A 7,846-nucleotide genomic window follows, 5' to 3' on the forward strand; every position below is an offset into this window, starting at 1 on the left:
ACGTAGACCAGCGTTTGACTGAATAACTGGGAGAAAGGTGTGTGTCCATCTGCGGCCAGGGGTTTTCGAATTCTTTCTGCCAGAGCAGAAGTGTGTGAGTCTACACAGGCAGAGGGCCGGCCGCACAGCGGGGGAAACCCTCAGTCTGCTGGGGGTTAGAATGAGCTTCCTGGAATGGGTTTGTTTCAGTTTTGTTTCAAACAGAAGTGACAGCAGGGAGCGACTTCCTGGGAGAGAAGTCAAGCAGTTTCTCTGAGCGCACCAGCAGGAAAGGAAGGAGCACGTGGAGCTCAAGCATGTTCTGGGGATACTGGGCAGACTGGCGGGAGAAGTTGGTTAGATGCCCTCAAACGCAAGGATGAGGGTTTTAGGCTTGATAGGCGGCTTTTTTAAAAGATTTTATTTATTTATTTATTTAAGAGAGAGATTCAGAGGGAGAAGCAGACTCCCCACTGAGCAGGGAGGCCAAACTGGGACTCGATCCTGGGACTCCAGGATCATGACCTGAGCCAAAGGCAGTCGCTTAACCAACTGAGTCACCCAGGCTCCCCTTGACAGGCAGCTTTTATAGGTTTTCCAGGTCTAGCTCGCATAGGTGCTGAGAAGCTGCCTATACCGCACTGGAAAGCAGGGAAGGGGCTGGGAGGGGAAGCTCCTGCCATTGGATAGAAACGTCTGAAACTCACTGAAGGCCAGAGATGTATCTGAGTTTGCTGTGGGCTTGTTGATTTTCTGAACTTCATTCGCCTTAGCTTGCGAGTAGCTCTCTGACCGTCTGATCAAGAAACCTCGGGGATTGGGGCGCCTGGGTGGCACAGCGGTTAAGCGTCTGCCTTCGGCTCAGGGTGTGATCCTGGCGTTGTGGGATCGAGCCCCACATCGGGCTCCTCCGCTATGAGCCTGCTTCTTCCTCTCCCACTCCCCCTGCTTGTGTTCCCTCTCTCACTGGCTGTCTCTATCTCTGTCAAATAAATAAATAAAATCTTAAAAAAAAAAAAAAAAGAAAAAAAAGAAACCTCGGGGACATGAACCACAGCAGTTTGGAAGCCCTGTGGCAGCAGGGGATGGGGAGAGCATGCCCTGACTGCATGGTGGAATCACGCTGCAGAAATACTGTGCCCCCACATTCCTCCCCGGAAGCAGCGTTGTCATAGCAAGCAGCAATACGGAAGATGGTTCTCTAGCATAGACGAGGCTCAGGCTAGAACATGTTAACTATAGCATAGCTGGCCAAGCGTTCCTTCCATCCCCTTTTCACCTTAACATCTTGAAGAAATACCCTCTTCACAGCCAAGCACCACTCCCCTCCCCAAAAGCAGGGGGTCCAGAATAGAAGCCCTTTTCAGCGGAAAGAAAAGTGTGTTAGAGATGCAGCTGCCGGGAAGGTAAAAAGTTCCAAACCATCCCCAGGCAAGGACTTGAGAATTTTCCTAAAAGGGAGGACCGCAAGGTACGGGAATATATAACTAGGGAAATTGTGGGATTTCATTCATGAGGCTTTCGAAATGCAGACTGGATTGTGATTTTCCTGAACTATTTTGGGTCGGAGAGAGAGAGACTGAATAAACTATCATTTCCTGCCTTAGGAGGCTGTGAGTTTGTATTTCTGTTAGCCAGAGAAGGCAAGGAATTTTATTTTCCTATAGTTCCCGCTTCTGTCACTAACATTGAGTACAAATGGCCACCAAGAAACTACAGAATATAAAATCACGAGGTCTTTCTCAACTCCAATAGCCTCAGAAGCCAAGTCAAGAGAATTGCTTATAGGAAACAACAGTTGTCACAATGTGTATTCTCGGCAGTAACAGTAGTAAGCTGCTCATCGATAGACCCTAGCACACAAGGAGAGAAAGAGAGGGAGAGAGAAGTTTAGAGAAATGGGGACATGAGGGCCATGAACATAGACTTTCACTACCTGCTACGTTGCAGAATCACAAACAAAGGCGTGGCGTGGTAGGCTAATGCACCCCTTCCCCAGGATCTTCTCATCCTCATCTCTGGAACTTGTAGATATGTTACCTTATATGGTGAAAGGGACTTTGCAGATGTAATTAAATTAAGAATCTTGAGATGGGGAGATTATCCAGGATAAAACCAGGGGGCCTGATGTAATCACAGGAGTCCTTATAAGAGGGAAGAAAGTCTGGAGTCAGAAAGAAGGTCACATGACCATGGAAGCAGCTATTCGAGCGATACAACCACCAGCCAAGGAGCCAAGGGATGCTGGTAGCTTCTAGACACCACATGAGGCAAAAATGGGTCTTCCCCTGGAGTTTCTAGGAGCAACCAGCCCTGCTGACATCTTGACTTTAAAGCAGTGAGAGTGATTCTGGACTTCTGATCTCCAGAACTGTAAGATAATACATTTGTGTTTCCTTAAGCCACTAAGTCTGTGGTAGCATGTTACAGCAGCAACAGAAAACCAATACACATGGTTTCGACGTCGGGTACAGGAATTCAATCAAACTGGCCATATCCACCAGCAAACTACACCCAAATCCAGCCCACTATCTTTTCTCCTAGGGCCTGCAAGCCCAAAGTGATTTTTCTGTATTTTTAAATGGTTGCAAAAATCAAAAGAAGAGTATTTCATATTTCAGGACATGTGAGGATAATATGAAACTTAGATTTTCAACGTCCATAAAGTTTCACCAGGACACAGCCATGCTATTTCCATCATGGGTTGTCTGTGCCTGTTTCTGTGCTCTGGGAGCCGAGTTGAGGAGCTGTGACAGAGACTGTATGTGGTGCCGTCACCACTACACATTGTTGGTGGGTGTACCATACATCGCAGTGATGTGGTTATAACTCGACAGCATTTTGAATGCCACGTGTATCACCAGATTATGGCATTTCCGTGTTTGTTTGTTTGTTTGTTTTATTGCACGTGCATAACTATCATGTCAAAAAAAGGGGGGGGTTGAATGTCATGCTTTTAAGGCACAGTGAAATGTAGATTACCTGTTTATCACATTCGATGTCAAAGCACTGTGTTTATTACACAATGGCACTGTAGTGTTGCTAAAAGAATACAGTATGCAACAACATTACCAAAGTAAGTGCTCGTTGCAATGTTCCTGATTCCCAGAAAAGCAGTGGTTAGAAAAACTAGAAAGTTTAAAATGGAATATCTTATCATAGCAAAATTCTTCACAAAAATAAAAAAATGAAAATGAGGCTGCAGCCACAGTAATTTTCTGAGTGGCTCATTTGTTAGCCAAGCAAGGAAAGCCATTTACTGATGATGAGTTAATTAAATCGTGTTTGATTGCAGAAGCCAAAGAAATGTGTCCAGGGAGAATAAACTTTTCAAAGACTATTTTAATGCCTTTCGGCAAGAATAGTGGCTCAAAGAGTTGAGGACTTTGGAAGCAACACCAACAGTCATTAAAAAAAGAACAGTCATTAAAAAAAGAACAGGGCAGGGACACCTGGGTGACGCAGTTGGTTGAGCGACTGACAAGGTTTCAGCTCAGGCCCTGATCTCAGGGTTGTGAGGTTGAGCACCGTGTCTGGCTCTGTTCTCGGCACAGAGTATGCTTAAGTTTCTCTCTGCCCGTCCCCCCTTTCTCAAACAAATAAATAAATCTTAAAACAAAACAAAAAAAAAAAAACCAGGGAAAATGATTTCAAGTGATTTTCCCCGGCTCTCAATGAGGTGACGGATGTTACCGATACTACTCAGTTGTACTTTACTCAAAGAGCCAATGCTGAGTTCAAAGTGATGGAAGAATTGGCTTGTGTGGAATAACTCAGATGAGAATATTTTCTTTCTCTTTCTTTCTTTCTCTTTCTTTCTTTCTTTCTTTCTTTCTTTCTTTCTTTCCTTCTTTCTTTCTTCTTTTAAAAAGATTGTATTTATTTGGGGCTCCTGGGTGGCTCAGTCCGTTAAGAGTCTGTCTTTGGCTCAGGTTATGATCTCAGGGTCGTGGGATCGAGTCCCATGTCTGGCTCCCTGCTCCCTGCTCAGTGGGGAGTCTGCTTCTCCCTCTCCTTCTGCACTTCCTTCCGCTCATGCTCTCTCTCTTTCTCTCCCCCTCTCAAATAAATAAGTAAAATCTTCTAACCATAACCCTTATTTATTTATTTATTTATTTGAGAGGGAGAGAGAAAGAGAAAGAAAGAGAGAGCTCATGAGTAGCGGGAGAAGCCAACTCCCCAATGACTGAGCCACCCAGGTGCCCCAGATGAGAATATTTTCAAAGAAGTCAAGAAAATACTAATTCAGTACAACCTGAAGTAGACTCTGCTAGGCTGAGTATATGTATGGGGCAGAACAAAGCTTAGTTTACAAAGCTTGTGAGAACGTGAGTTGTTTAAATTCTCTGGTTATTCATTGTATTATTAAACTGCAGGTATTTTGCAGGAAAATATTTGAGTCTATCTTGTGTATTTCAACCATTAGTGTCAACACTTCATTTATTCATGGACTAAACCACTGTCACATGAATTTTTGTCAGATACAGAAGCTGAAGATTCTGACTTGCCCAACCAACAGCAGTTCAATAGCTTGGCAGTGGCGAAGTTTTTCTAAGTTAAAAAAATTTTTTTTTTGAGCTTAGGGCTGAGATTGAAAGTTTTCTGAATGACAACCACCTGCAACCACTATTATTGAACACTGGATGGTTTTTAAAATTAACTTTTGCTGTAGACTTAATGTTAATGCATTTAAACTAAAATTACAAGGCAAAACACTGCTTATATGTGAAACTTACATTTCAGTAAAGTCATTTCAATGACAACTAACATTGTTTGAATTGCAAGTAATGTCATTACTTTAATCTCTTCCTGTGCTGTCAAAAATGAAAACAAAAATCAAGATTTGCATTCCCACACCAATTTGCAATGAATATCTTTTCTGAGCTCAAATTACAATTCCAGTGGTGTTTTTTCGGAACTTGATGCAAAGTGCAAAGGAAATTTCAATATTTAAACATCAATTTCACCGGGGGCACCTGGGGGGCTCAGTCGGTTAAGCCTCTGCCTTCAGCTCAGCTCATGATCCCAGAGTACTGGGATTGAGCCCCCGCCCCATATCGGGCTCCCTGCTTGGCAGGGAGCCTGCTTCTCCCTTTCCTGTTCCCAGTCTCCCTGCTTGTCCTCTCTCTGTCTCTCTCTCTCTCAAATAAATGAATAAAATCTTCAAAAAAAAAAAAAAACCAATTTCAGGGACACCTGGGTGGCTCAACCGGTTAAGCGGCTGCCTTTGGCTCAGGTCATGATCCTAAGGTCCTGGGATTGAGTCCTGCTTAGGTCTCCTTGCTCAGCAGGGAGCCTGTTTCTCCCTCTGCCTGCCGCTCCCCCTGCTTGGGCTCTCTCTCTGATTGAAAAAAAATCATTTTCACTGTGCAATTCACGAGCTTCCACCTGTTTCAATTGGACATGATTATTCTGTATGCAATGACATGCTAAAAAGCAAATATCTAATTGATATTTGAGAGAGAAGAATCTAATTGAATTTCATAAATGCCTTCTAAAAGATGAATATGCTCAATTAAAATCAGGTATTTGCTATCAGTATTTGGCAGTACTTATCTGTGTTAAAAAATTTTTTTCAAAGATGATATACGTAAAATCTCATTACAGATAAGTATTAATGGATGAATATTTGCAACTGATTTATTTCATTAAGACCTTTATTAACAGGTGCTGGTGGCATAGTCAGTTAAGCGTCTGACTCTTGGTTTTGGTTCAGGTCGTGATTTCAGGGTCATGACATTGAGCCCTGCCTTGGGTTCCACGCTCAGCACAGAGTCTGCTTAAGATTCTCTCTCCCTGGGGTGCCTGGGTGGCACAGCGGTTAAGCGTCTGCCTTCGGCTCAGGGCGTGATCCCGGCGTTGTGGGATTGAGCCCCACATCAGGCTCCTCCGCTATGAGCCTGCTTCTTCCCCTCCCACTCCGCCTGCTTGTGTTCCCTCTCTCGCTGGCTGTCTCTATCCTGTCGAATAAATAAATAAAATCTTAAAAAAAAAAAAGATTCTCTCTCCCTCTGCCTCTCCCACCTTTCTAAAAATAAATAAATAAATCTTTTTAAGAAGACCTTTATTAACAGGTGCTTTCATTTTGTTGACTCTAGAAAAAAACTGTAAACTTTTATTATAAATCAAAAATGAGGTTCCTTTTTTTTTTAAGATTTTATTTATTTATTTGACAGAGAGAGAGACAGCCAGTGAGAGAGGGAACACAAGCAGGGGGAGTGGGAGAGGAAGAAGCAGGCTCATAGCGGAGGAGCCTGATGCGGGGCTCCATCCCAGGACTCTGGGATCACGCCCTGAGCCGAAGGCAGATGCTTAACGACTGAGCCACCCAGGCGCCCCCAAAAATGAGGTTCTTAAAAAACTCAGCTTGACCAAATATGAAGCAATTTAAAAACCTGTCAAGGTGTATTGAGATTGCAAATGATTCTGATGATAGAGAACACTCACTTTGAACCCTAATTAAGTGAAATGTTATCCCCTCCATAAAAGAATGCTATTCTTCTCATTAGCAGACCTGTCTTACAAAAATATAATTACTATTATATCTTGAATTTCATCAATAAAACACTTGTGAAAATTTGTTTTCTCTCTTGTTATATAGGTACCCACATAATTTTCTTGATTTTGCTTCCTGGCCTTCAAAGCCTAAAATATTTACTCTCTGGCCCTTTACAGAAAAAGTTTACTCACCCCTGCACCAGACTAAGGCACATGAGGGGTGAGATAATTTATAGTTGATCATTATACAACTAGTATATAGTGCTGTGCCTAACACACAGTAGAAGATCAATAAATACAGACTAACATGAAATCATAGAGAAGACATTGGAGTAAGACCTAAGGAACAAACACTGTGGTTCCTTAAGATTTGAACTGATTTTAAAAAAAATTTGATGGTAGTTGACACATGATGTTACATTAGTTTCAGGTGTGCAACATAGTGATTCAATTACTTTATACATTATGCTATGCTCACCACAGTGTAGCTCCCATCCATCACCATGCAATACTAACACAATGGCATTGACTGCATTCCCTATGCTGTACCTTCTATTTCCATGACTTCTTCGTTCCATACCTGGAAGTCTATCTCCTACTCCCTTTCACCCATTTTGCCCATTCTTCCACCCCCCTTCCATCTGGCAACTGTGGGTTTTTTTTTTTTAAGATTTTATTTATTTATTTGACAGCCAGTGAGAGAGGGAACACAAGCAGAGGGAGTGGGAGAGGAAGAAGCAGGCTCCCAGGGGAGCAGGGAGCCTGATGCGGGGCTCGATCCCAGAACCCTGGGATCATGTCCTGGGCCGAAGGCAGACACTTAACGACTGAACCACCCAGGCGCCCCAGGCAACTGTTTGTTCTCTGTATTTATAAGTCTGATTCTGCTTTTTGTTTGTTTTGTTTTTTCGATTCCACATATAAGTGAAATCATATGGTATTTGTCTTTCTTTGACTTATTTCACTTAGCATCATACCCTCCAGGTCCATGCATGCTATTGCAAATGGCAAGATCCCCTCCTTTTCTATGCTTGAGTAATATTCCATTTGTGTGTGTGTGTGTGTGTGTGTGTGTGTGTATATATATATATATATTATACATATATACATATATACATATATACACATATGTACAGGTATATAATATACATATATATAATATATTATACATACACATATTATATATATATATTACACATACATATATATATTATACATATATATTTTTTATATTTTATTTAATTCACGTTCATTTGAGGTCTAGCAGATGGCTTTAAATTCCCCTTGGTTTACATCTTGTGTGTGTTGAACGCTACACTTCCTCCAGCCAAACTGTCAATTTCTAGTCACAAGCTCCTGCTGCCTTCAC

The sequence above is a fragment of the Ursus maritimus genome (genome assembly GCF_017311325.1).
Source record: "Ursus maritimus isolate PB19 chromosome X unlocalized genomic scaffold, ASM1731132v1 scaffold_X1, whole genome shotgun sequence".
Lineage (NCBI taxonomy): Eukaryota > Metazoa > Chordata > Mammalia > Carnivora > Ursidae > Ursus > Ursus maritimus.